We start from the raw sequence: 12,704 nt of genomic DNA, 5'->3' as shown, positions 1-12,704 counted from the left end.
GTTGCAGCAAAGAAAATTCCAGTTGGATATAGGGGAAAAAAAATATTGTTGTATGAGTAGTTTAAGGACAGGACAGGTTGCCCCAAAGTGTGAAGTGTTGTGAAATCTCTGTCTTTGGGGATTGCCAAGGTGTGACTGAACAAATTCCTGAGCCAAGTGAGCTGGCTTTGAAATCAGAGCTCCTTGAAGCAAGAGGCTGAGCCAGATGACCTGCAGGACTCCTTCCACTCTCAGTTACCCTGTGGCCCCACATTCTTTCCACAGCATCACCCTTTAGCACAGCTGGCATGCCAGGCTACATCCGAGAGCAAATCTGAAGAACAAGATTATCATGTGGCACTGTGCCATTCATGGCACAAAAATTTTACTAATACTCAGGCAAAACTACTTTAATTTCACCCTGATATTTCATAATGAACTTTCATGTAATGGATATAATTTGATTATAAAAATAAGCTTTACAACTTTTAAATATACAAAATATTCCCTTTTGTTGTCTCTATAGTAATCATTCATATCTAAAGCCTAATCTTCTCTCTTAAATCACATCTAAACTGCAAAATAGTTTTACATTTCCTTCTATGATTCTGCTGCTGTCCAAAAGCAGATGGTAAAGGTAAAGCCTTGTCCCCTTTGCACTCAAAACATGGAACATTTAAAAATTTATTTTGATTATATAAGATTTTCATAGAATCTTCATAGAATTATTTGGGTTGGAAGGGACCTTAAGAATTATCTAGTTCCAATCTCCCTGCCATGGGCAGGGACACCTTCCACTAGACCAGGTTGCTCAGAGCTTCATCCAACCTGGTCTTGAATACTTTCTGAGATGGGACATCCACAGCTTCTCTGGGCAACTGGTTCCAGTACCTCACCACTCTGGCAGTCAAAAATTTCTTCCTAACATCCAATCTAAATCTCTCCCTTTTTAGTTTAAAACTGTTTCCCTGTGTCGAATTGTGAGAAATACCTCTAATTAAAATTTTGGAGACAGTCAAATAAAGTGAAACAAAGAAGTTTATTAACAGTGTGCTTGGTGCACTGACCTCGTGACTCGGTTCGAGCACATCCAAATGAGAAGGACAAGTCCCTTTAAGACCCTTTGATTTGCATAACCACTCCCTTGCTCCCCTCATGCCGGCCCTCGCTCTTTTCTTCCTTAAAAGGTGCTCTTCGCTTTCTGGTGCAGTCCGCTGGTTGTCCTCATCCACCTATCAGGTTGTTTCCCTGCCCCTGGCCGCATGGTTCCCTGGCAGTGAGCCCACCCTGGTCTCACCACCTTACATCCTTCCCAGCTCGCCTTCACACTGTAACAGTAAGCAAGCAGAACAGTCAGTAACAATAAGTAGCAGTAAGCAGGCAGAACTATAAGCAGAGCAATAGGCAACCTCAAGTAGAACTATATGTAGCAGGTAGGCAGCAGCAATAAGCAACTTCAAGCAGAACCATAAGCAGTCCACCAGTCCCCGACCACAAAATAGTTCCCCAGTCCTTCAAACAAAATGGGTCCCAAGTGCTCTGGCACGAGACAGCCATGGAAACTCCTGCTTGTAATAAAACCATCCTATTTCTTTCCCACAGAATCACTATCTTTAAGTGTAAAAAATCATTCTCTAGCTTTTCTATAAGGCCTCTTTCATCCATCAGAACCCTCAAGTCCTTCTTGGCAGGTCTCCTCTCAGTGAGCATATACTTGTGTATACATGGGACTTCCCTGACCCAGTGTCTTAGTTTAGCAAGACACAAATGTCCATTAAGGAGGGCGGGGCAGAAAAGAGGAGCCAATGTCCTCCCTTTACGTTATTACAACTTTGAAATTAAGAGGCTTCAGGTGAAAGGTGTGGAAAGGGAAAATAACAGCCCTTTATTAACAAACCTGAATAAACAACAATGGTGCAACCAAAACTTTCAAAACCGAAGTCCTAATTCCTGAGGTGGAGGGGCTCCCATGGCAAATCAGGGGGGCCAAGGGTGGGCTGTCCCCAGTGGCTCAACAAGTGCTCACAGCCATGTTAGCCATGGTGGCTCCTTGGCCAACAATTAAGTGGGTTTTTTTCCCGCCGGTCCTAGGGCTCTGGTGCAGTTCTTGGGTCAGGCAGCTGCTGCGGGAAGATGCTCTGATAATGCAGGCCCATGGCCCAGGGCGGAATAACTCGATCCGAGACGATCAGGGGGGCTTTTCCAGTCATTCCTCCACAGCAGTACTAGGAGGGGAGAAAAAACCAAATTTCTTCTCAGGGAAAAGGGGGGGGCAGCCGAAACTGAGGGTGGCTGCCGCTCTGTCAGTTGGTGGATGGCAGGCCCTACAGAAAAAAGGTGGTCCGAGGCGTGGCTCTGGTTGGTTTTATAGAGAAGCCTCCCCCACTCCCGTGCCGCTCTGTGTGCAACCCTGCTCCTTCCACCTTTCCATCTCCCCCCACTCTGGAAAAAAATGGATGAGGGGGGAAGTGGGAGGAAGGGGTAGGCTTTCATTGTAGGTGCACACTATCCAGTAATTGATATTGGGGAAGAATTCCAACAACTCTTTTCAAACCTACAACTTGTTAAACTTCCTGAGATTCTCCTGGGCTCTCTTCTCAATTTCGTTCGGGTGTCTCTGGATGGCACCACATCTTTCTGTAGAGTCAGCTGCACTGCTCATCTGCAAACTTGCTGAGGGTGAACTCGATCCCTCTATCTATGTTATTGATGGAGAGTACTGGTTCTAAAACAGACCCCTGAGGGACACCACTTGTCACTGTTCTCCGCCTGGACCTAGCTCCATTGATCACAACTCTCTGGCCGAGTCATCCAGCCAATTCCTTATCCATGGAATAGCCCACCCTTTGAACCCCTGTCTTTCAAATTTGGAGATAATGATGCCATTGTGGGACTGTGTTGAAAGCCTAAGAGAAACCTAGGTAGATAATATCTGTATCTGGAGACATTTTTTTCTCACATGTTTCAGTTAATGTTTCCTGAAACTATCTAAATTTATTATTTTATTATTTAGATTGCAAATAGATGGTGTTTCTATATATCTATATGCATGCCTGATTTTTCACTGCCATTCTGTTCACAGTTCCATTCATTTGTCTCTCTGGAAACACAGTGTAAGGTGTCCTCAACCTCTGCATATCTATTAACTGAGACTGGGCTTATCCCTATCTCCACAACTCAGTTCTAGTTTTACCTTTGTTCTGTATCTGGACTCTGAGTTATATTGTCTGTTGTGCAACTATTCACAACACGTGCCAGTTAATTACCTGCTGGAAAATGTTTTATTTGTCCTTAATTCATTCTTTTTATTCTGGCAGTATGTGACTTTCCAGAAGGAAAACAAACCACCAGGCCAGTCTGAATTCCTTGTTGATCTGCTTTTACCACATCTGACTTTCTTTTATTAGATATATGCAAAATTAGATCTGTAATTATAGGTCTTATTATCCCATCCTTTCTAATCTAGTGACAGATGTTCCCTCTGGCATCTGGTAGTTCCTAAATATGAGATAAGGAAAGAAGTTTAGGAAGGTAAGTTATTAACTTGGATTGTCAACACACCATTTTTCAATGACAAGCAGAAGGGCGAGGTGATCTGTAGAAGTGGAAAAGGAAACTATTACAACCATAGACACTGAAATTCTAACAGGGATGAAACAGTACATGCAAGCACATTTATGGAAAACCAGCAGAAAGATGCCTGATGCATGGATTATGTGCTCACAACATTATTGAGATAAATAACATTGCCTGGAAAAAAAAAAAAAAAAAAAGGAAAAACCCTACACTTGGGAAAAGAGAAAAGGAAAGTAAAAATGGAATTTATTCTGCACATCAATCAGCTTGCTTTTTCCAGGGTTTTTCCCTCCTTCTTAGATTTCTTTCAAGCTTTATTGCCACAAACTGTTTGGAAGATAATGTGTTTGTCTGAGATTCCCAGGATTACCCCCTCAAAACAAGGTTCTGTTTTCAACATGAGAAGTTTAGATTATTCAGTAGGGTGTATGTTGAGGTCCATACGGAAACTTAAAAGAGGTGATATGAAGCTGCAGAAGACTCAGAGGAAGACATTTCAAAGGAGAGGCTCTTAATATTCAATTATTCTAGAAAATGTGAAAACAAGGCTCTACTTCTAAGAATAGTCTGAGAAAGCAAAGAAGCAAGTGGGAAATCTGGATACATGCTGTCACCTATTTGGCCCTAACAATGACAGTGAAGCAAGCTCTCACACATCAGTTTTGCGTATTGAAGCTGGCGTGCTGCTTCCAGTGTAAGAGGAGAAGAAGCAGGGAAGAGGAAAAGTATTACAAAGTATTCTTTTCTGGTCGTCACAATCCATAGAAACTAAAGCAATTCATAAAGATTCCTACAGCAGCTTCTTCATAAAACAGAACACAACTAACAGAAAAAACCCCAGAGTTAAATCAAGCCTTCTGTGATTGAGCCTCTAGGCTAAACTGCATCTCCCATGGCCAGTACAGATTCCTGTATGAAATATGCTTCTCCATCTGGCCTGAATTTCCTGTGCCAGAGTGTGTTTTTGAGTAGACTAAGGAAGGTCTTTACAGGCTCACCAGACTGACATCAAGGCAAAACTTCAAGTTTAGACTCCTTCAACACTGGGGCAAACCCAACAGCTTTTTCACCCCACCTTTAATAAAACATCAGTCATCAGCCCCTTGCAGAAGCAAAACACACTGGTCTTGGGTAAAATAGTAAGACATGCGAAGGCTTTGAGCAGAGACACTGCTACAGACTTGCTGATCCCCATCTACATTGCTTTTTGAGCTTTCTCTCTAGTTATGCCGTGGGGCTGTAAGACCATCTCTCCCTCCCCAGTGAAGGTCCTTAGGGCACATCCATAGCATCTGAGGTACATCTACGCTGCACGCTGCTTTCCCACTTCTTTCCCACAAGACCCTATGGCTTGTTTCTAGCCTCTCATAGCATCAAAACAAAACAAACAACCAAATGAAAAAGGGTACAAAATGAGGGAGAATGGAATGTGAGTCAGAGACCGGTTCTTCAAGCTGTCAACCTTCATTCACATTGCCCCTCTTAGACAGTGGCAGTACCTGTTTGTGCCCACACCTGCCATCCCACACCAATCTGGAAGTCTGGCACGTGGTCGTGAGGATATGTGCACGTGCATGCTTGTGTGCACAAATGTGTACGCGGCTAATTTTAGGCGGAAGATTCCTGCCTGCGTGCTGGAGTCAGGGAACTAGCCGCTTGTCCAGTAAAGCACACTTCATCCCTAACAGGAGGCAAAATAAGTCATCGCACTCCAGGACAGCTCATGTTTAATTTCCTCTCTTGCAGAGGCCGTTGGATGAGAAGTGCCACATCCAGTTCCTTCACAGCTCCCACGCTCTCAGAACCATGTGGAGCACCCGATAGGCAAGCTGTTGCCTTGAGTTCTGTACTCCTGCATGCTTTGGAGTAGGCACTTGATGGAAAGCTATGTCCAAATACTTGGAATGGAGCTGGCAATGGAAGAGAAGCAGGGTTTAAAAGCTGGTTACCCAGTGCTGGACACTTCCAGATGAATGTGTGCTGGAACTTGCTGTGTTTTGCCCAAAGAAATGCAAGCCTCTCAGAAAGCCATTTTTCATTGTATTCCTTCATATCAGCCTCTGGATAAAAATGACAGCTCTTCCTGGGAGATCCAGGCATGTAACCTAGAAAGATAATGGCAGTGTGGCTGCCACAGGGAAATTCTGATGAAAAAAGAACAATATAATGACACTGTAAGTTCCCAGTGGCTGTTTTGCCTTCCTGCAGCTACCACTGTCATCTGCCTAGTGTTCCCATCCCTGGGACTCCTGGAGCAGCATGCAACCAAGCCAATGGGAGACCTGGCTCCTGAGATAATCCAGGTAAAGATGGGAAGGACCTTTCCGAAATGCATTTCTGGGTCTAACACTGATGAATCCCCATATCCTCTAAATCCAGCTGACTCTGAGAAAAAGGGAGGCATCCCCCAACTTCTGAAGAGCAGTGAAGAACCAAATGAGAGTAAACATCAAGCGTCTTGTGACAAAGTGGTTTGGGTGGAAATCTCTAGTTGTGGTTCTGTGGCCTGCAGTGGCTGCCTGAGTTTGAGGGGATGCAGACAGGGACATGGTTGCTGCTTGCAGAGCCAGTGATCAACCATGCAGCTGAGTCCTTCAGCTCTTGCCAAAAACTCAATCTACAACACATCAGCTCAGGGAGTGCTGACCAGGAAAATAGAACTGTGCACATCACAAAAGCAGGTGTACAGGAGGGTTCGTGTCTGTGTTTGATGATTTTGAAGTGCAGATGCATGTTTTTAGGTCAAGGTCAGTGCGATGCCATCACCTGTCTGTCATGAAGACCTGCCATCAGCTGTCTGCCAGGCCGACCCCCGTGCAAGATGAAGCAGCATAGGTTGCATGCTTCTGAGCTGTCCCACCCTCCAGTGAGCAAAAGGGAGAAAAAGGGTACCCAAGGGAAAGCCTTGTGGGGCTGAGAAGATCTGTGTGTCCTGAAGGATGTTCTCGACAAAACCGCTAGTATCTAGCTTTTCTCCATATGCAGGGATCTCTGTTCTGGTGCAGCAACTGTTGGTAACTGTGCTTTTCATTCTCAGCTGTGGTAATGGGGTCTGCCCCACACCGCTGCTTGGCATAGCCAGGGCTGATGGGTGGGATGCTGGATGGTTCTGCAACAGGAGCCCTGACAGTGACAACACCTGGAGGAAGAAAATGTAGTGCCATGAGCATGCAAATAGCCAGCAGTGGCTGCTTACAACTGCTGTGAATAGTCTGAGCTGTATGGCTGGCAGTGGAACAGAGCCAAGTATCCTGATTGCAGCAGCGTGCAGGAACTCTGCTTCTCTGTTCCATGGAGACTTCAAGGAGGGCATAAATATGCTCTGGTGTACAGATAAGGTCTATCTTATCCTATTTTGTTGGATATGTCTGTAAATCACAGTCACTCTGACATAGACTTTCCCAAGTGTGATGCTCAAGGGGACTCCGTAAGCCTGGACATTTCTGCCCAGAGTTGCACTTGAGTGTTCCCCTGATGCCCTGTGTGTGGTTCCAGACAAAACTTCCAAAAGCTGACAGATGAAGACATGAAGCTGTGCTAAAGCATTCAGGGCTTCATTTCTTTCTATAGTGACCTTAAGCCACTTCATTCCTTTTGCCCCAGGTTTTCAGCTATAAAAGAAAAATAAATACACCTTATGTCTCAAGAATACTCATAAGTTAAGTCTGTTAATTAGTATAACACATATTAGTATGGTAAATGAGCCCACATAAGCAGATAAGAAATACTGCTGTGTTTAAGCAGAGGAAAATGTCATTAAATTATTGTTAGTAGAAACTGTAAATATATTGGTTTCTTCACAAAGCGATCTTCCAGTGCTGTGGTCTAAGTAAGCATGTCTCACATGAGCTCAGTCCACATTGCATGGAAATAAGCCTTTTTGCAAGACTCTATTTATACACTGTAGTGTGGGCAAATGTGAGCTCTGTCTGCTCCTATTGCAAGCTAAAACAAACGTGAGGTTGTATTAGTGCAGATAACACAGGGTAAGTGCCACAGGTAAACTTCAAGAGCAAACTGTGTCTACCTGCAGAAACTGATGGCTGAACCATTCTCCTGGCCCTCATTGCCACAGCATGACAGCTTTCTGCAGAGAGCCCCTGCATTGTCTTTTACTCTAATGCAACAATAGCCAACCTGGGGAAAGCAGTTTGAAGCAGGAAAGAACAGAAGCAAGTGAGAGGAGGGAAGCAGAATTCTCCTGTGCCCATGGTGGCTATTTGCTGTCTCTTGTTCGTAGGAATATTGCAGTACTTTTCACTGAAGTCAAAGGAAGTCAGCTTTAAAAGAAGAAAATAATGTTTAAAGAAAGGCTTTTGCCTCCCCACGAGGCTGGTTTTCCACAGTTCATTTCTATATATCTGAAGCCAGGCATTGATAATAGGAGTCTTGGCACAGAGTGCCTCTCTCAAGTGAGCAGCACTGGCACCTGCTGCTGTCGACTCCACAAATGGGATCAAATCCTGCAGCCTCTGTGCAGCCACAGCTCCATTGCTACAGACCACCAGATTCGTCCTTACTCACTTTTTCTTTTTCCTCCAATGTTTCCAAGTTCCAAATACTCCTTAAAAGATTTACACTAATGAAAAGATGGTAACTAATTGACCATCTGTAGCTGATAAAGTGTATTTCTGAATAAACTGCTGTCATTTGTTCAAGAAGAAATAGGATCCAAAGTAAGTGCATAAGAAGTTTCTTTAGCAGTATTTTTTCTCTTCCAAAATCTCTACTGCCAGTGCATTTTATGAAAGAAAGAATTTTTTATTTTTATTAAAGAAAGACCTACAGTTAGACCTCCCCTTTTAAGCTAGGAGATTTCTGACATAAGAATGTTTTCATGTTTAATATGTTACTAAAATATACTGTTGACAGATACTCTGCCAGTAGTGATTTCCCCTGGGAAAGTGAAGTAGTATAGACTTCCTTCTTCATCTGAGGAAAAAAACCAAAACACAGAAATGTGTTTTTCCAGGCAGCTGGTCAAGGAAGCAGGTGTCAGACTCATAAGAAAGTCTGCAAGTTGTGCATCACAGCCCCCTTCTTCCCCTGCCCAGCTGATGGCAACACCCGACACACACTGAGACTGTTCCTTGTGTGAGGAAGAAAATACTTCCTTGTTGCACTGAGGCACATTTAGCCTATGCTATATATAATTTGACAGTCATTTCTGCTGCAAGTTGTACAAACAACTTCCAGTTCATGTTGTCTTTATTTCCTGTCACATCTATCTGTCATTTGTTGAAGCTAAATGTCTCTTTGCAAGTTGTCCAGCTGCTTGCTTTCGATACTTGGCAGGCTTGGCTGTATTTTCTAATTTCATAAGTCTCCTTTCCAGTCTTCTGCCTCTCCAGACTCCCCCGCAGCATTTACATCTCCCCCTTATCCCTCCAACTAGTCCACTAGTCTCACCCATACACTTCCAGATCAGTATCAAAATCCCCATCCATGCTTGCATTTAAGTCCTCTGAGGACTTTCTTCCCATGCACACTGGCCTCCACTATACTCTCTGCCTCACCCTGCTACTCCTGCTCTAGCAGTACCAGTCTGCTCTCTGCGCCCAAGCACAACCTCCCCTTGCTGAAGCAGCCATGCTGGCCTGCCTGCCCAAGCCATCTGGACCTGGAGCCCTCTGCTTCACTGAATGCCACAGCTCTAGGAACTGATCTGCATGCCCTTTCCCTGACAATTAATTTCTTTCCTCCATCCATTGTTTTTCAGGCTATAAAACAAAGATTACTATTGCTTTCTATGAAGGATTTTAGAAAGCAGGATGAATTAGGTACTCTATAGATTAAGGTGAGATCATGTATTTTATTGTCTTAAGTGTTTGACATGCGGGTACCACATTGTGTATCTGGATGATGGATGGGAAGATGTTATAAACACATGCATGACACACAAGTCACTTGAAAAGTTGGTATTTACATTATGTAATATTACACTGTGTTAATTCACAGTGCTATATGAGACGTCATTATTTATTTCATTATATTATTTCCTTATTTTACGTAGCCTAGATTTGCAAAGAGGAAATAAAATATGACAGCTTCTCAAGTTTGGGTAAATTTCAGCAAAACTCATGTTTCTAAAGGTGATTATTGTATGCAGGTGGTTTCCTTCAGTAAGGATTCAGAGTGTCTTTTGTTTTTCAGTGGATTGTGTGAAGTAAATCCCTAAGAATACAAGAAAAGGAAATAAAGATAAAGGGAGAAGATAAGAACAAGTAGCACACATAAAAACAGATTTACTTCCACAAACAAAGCACTGAAATCCTGTTAGTGACCATGGGAAGTGACAGCAATAAAATTAGAGCTCAGCTTGTCATTTCACTGTTAGTTCCCCTTTTTTTTAAGGTGCATTGTTCAAAGAGCAACTTTAGTCTGCTTTCCTGCATGTTTGTGGGTTTTGTCTCCAAAATCTTCCATCTACTACCAAAGTAAACCAGGCCTCCCCAGGCTTCCATGCATCCTCACGAGCTTAGAACACATGTAGCACTTGATCCAAGCTGGCCCTGGCACATGTTGATTCACACTAGTCAGAGTAAGGCTGGAATCTCACTGCTCTGCTAAGCAGCTGCTGCCAGATGCTTAAGGGCACTTCCCAGAGGAATCGCTAATTTTGTTCTCTATTCTATCTGGATACTCACTTTCATAAAACTTATAAGAATTTATCTTGAGAACTTCCACTCTTCTTTCAAGTAAGGCTGCAACTGACCAACAAGCTTAAAATTTACCAGGCAGAAACCAGTAGTGAAATGGACAGAAGGAGTTAACAAGATCCCCAAGGCCTTGCTCTGGCGGGAGGCCATGGTGCCACTTGGATGGTATCACTGCCTCGTGTTAATTTTAGATCTCCTCCCTGAGAAGGTCTGACACCCCGGCAGTTGTACCCTCCAGGTGCAGTCAGAATACGTGGGAGAGAAGGAAGACAGATGATCTTGGTTTGCACAGCAAAGCAAGATACTCAAAACCGCATATGAGCCTTGGCTGTAGTGCTGGATCCAAAAAATTACTTCCATTTTAGAAGATATGTAGGAGGATTTTTCTCCCACACTGCAATCCAATGCCTGCCCTGTCATTTTAAAATTGACAGGATCCCCTCAAACAACCCACCATTTGTGCAAACGCTGGCAAGTCTACCTGCAGGGCTATCCTCAGCCCAGCTGACTTGAATATAAACAGCTATATCTGTTCTAGGAAAACTTCCCCAATTCTGAGACAACGATGGATGACCTAGCTACATCCCTTTGCAGTATTTGGGTGAGACCTACTGACCCCTGAAGTCTGCAAAGAGAACCAGAATGTGTGCCATGGCTGGGAGATATATTACTCCTCAGCTGGATGTCCAAAGTTGGAATTTGAGTCCCTTTCCAGGAATGCACTGTGGTAAAAAAAGCTGGAGACATTTCGTGCTTCCTTACATTGGCACTTTGACCCTTCTTTCTTCATATGACCCTTGATAAAATGCAGAGGGTAACAACACTTCTGACTTGCCATTGCTTTCTCATCCAGAAGACAGCAGGGACTGTCTCTAAGTCTATGTTTTGGTTGTACCTTGACACTGTTTTGGACTTTCCGATATAATAAAGAAAGCTTAGTTATATTACATGTTGCTAGTGACAGAAAAGTATCTGCATGGTGAGCAGTGATTTAAAACCTAGTTCCGGCTTTGAAATCCTATGGTGTAGCTGTGTCTTGTGCAATTTCCAAGCAACAGCACTTTTCTGGCATTTCTAAGAAGGAGGGAAGGTGCTTGACAAAGTCAGATGGCAAAGTGGGATAAACCTTGATGAAACACCAAAGAGGCTCCCTGCTGATCCCTTTTGGTTACAGTCAAAGGAAATCTGCTGAGCTAGGTAAATCACCCGTGACAAAGACATTTGTTCATTTGTTCTTTCCCAAGAACCAATTCATATATGTGACAAAGCACCAGGAAGCAGGCAATGATATTTTCCTGCCCCATGGGAGTCAGCACAACAAGCATCTAGCCTACTTGCCACTTATTTGCAGTTTGAGTACGTATAGCAATCATAGCTGCTCTGTACTTAATCTTCTTCCAGGACCCTCTAGAGAGTAACAGAATTAGATCTCCAGTGATCTTAAAACACTGACTTCAGCCATCATTTTCTGAGACTGATGGCCTACTGTAGTTTGTATCCAAGACAAATCCTGCCAGTAACCTGGACAGAAGTATAGAATGTCATGTAAGTGATTTGCACACCTGCACAAAGGCCAAGAATGGGTTTCTTGTTTATTCGGAGGGAAAGTTCATGAAATGTTCTATTTCCTATTAGTACTGCCTTTACAGATGGTTTTCAGTGACAGTTTTAGACTCCCTGTTATGTTGTTGATTAGTGTGTAACAAGCTCTGAAGAGATTAAAGAATTCATTTGAAGCCACAGGTGCAAGGGTGAGTGAGAGCTAGCAACCCAATGGAGACACAGAGATCTCTCACATATCCTTATGTTATTTTCCCTGAAATTAAAATAGAGTTATCCTAGTTGATAAGCTTTGAATCAAACTTTCTTTTAGCCATGAAGAAAGAACACTGCCATTAATTAGCTGCTCATGTAAGCACCACTGAAGCCCTGGAAATTACAGCTGAAATAAGGAGCAACCCTTATCTGAGTGCAGCTGTATTTTGCTTTTCTGCAATGTAGATGTGTTTTTTACAAGTATGTTCCTGTATAATCCAAGTTTTTCTTGTAAGGACTTCCTTCTGATATAATCAAATGTACATTCAAAGCAGATTTAAAAGGTTCCCAGAACACAAGCTAAGAAAATTAGAGCAAGACTAAAGCAGAAAGTATATGCATCATCTAAAATGATTTAAGGAAATGGAAGGAGCTGTGCTATGCAGACTACAAGTAAGCAAGCTTTGTCTTCTAAGGATTTTTATGCGTTGGTCTATAACTTTCTCTTTGGTTTCCTTGAAATAAACTGAGTTCCCTACTCCTCATCTACCTTGTTCTCCGTACCGTGAAGGGCAGCAGGTCTTGTAACATATACAGCCAATGCCAAAAGCAATATATAACAGTGGAGCTCTGCCCACTATGCCCTCCATGGAGTACTCACGTGATTCTCTCTATACTACCCAGGATATGGTTTTCAAAAAAACTTGTAGAACTGCCTATGCTGACTTTTTAGAT

This window comes from Manacus candei, unplaced genomic scaffold (genome assembly GCF_025592945.1).
Source record: "Manacus candei isolate 608988 ecotype Guabito, Panama unplaced genomic scaffold, ASM2559294v1 h1tg000024l, whole genome shotgun sequence".
Classification (NCBI taxonomy): domain Eukaryota; kingdom Metazoa; phylum Chordata; class Aves; order Passeriformes; family Pipridae; genus Manacus; species Manacus candei.
Note: the sequence above shows the minus strand (reverse complement) of the source record.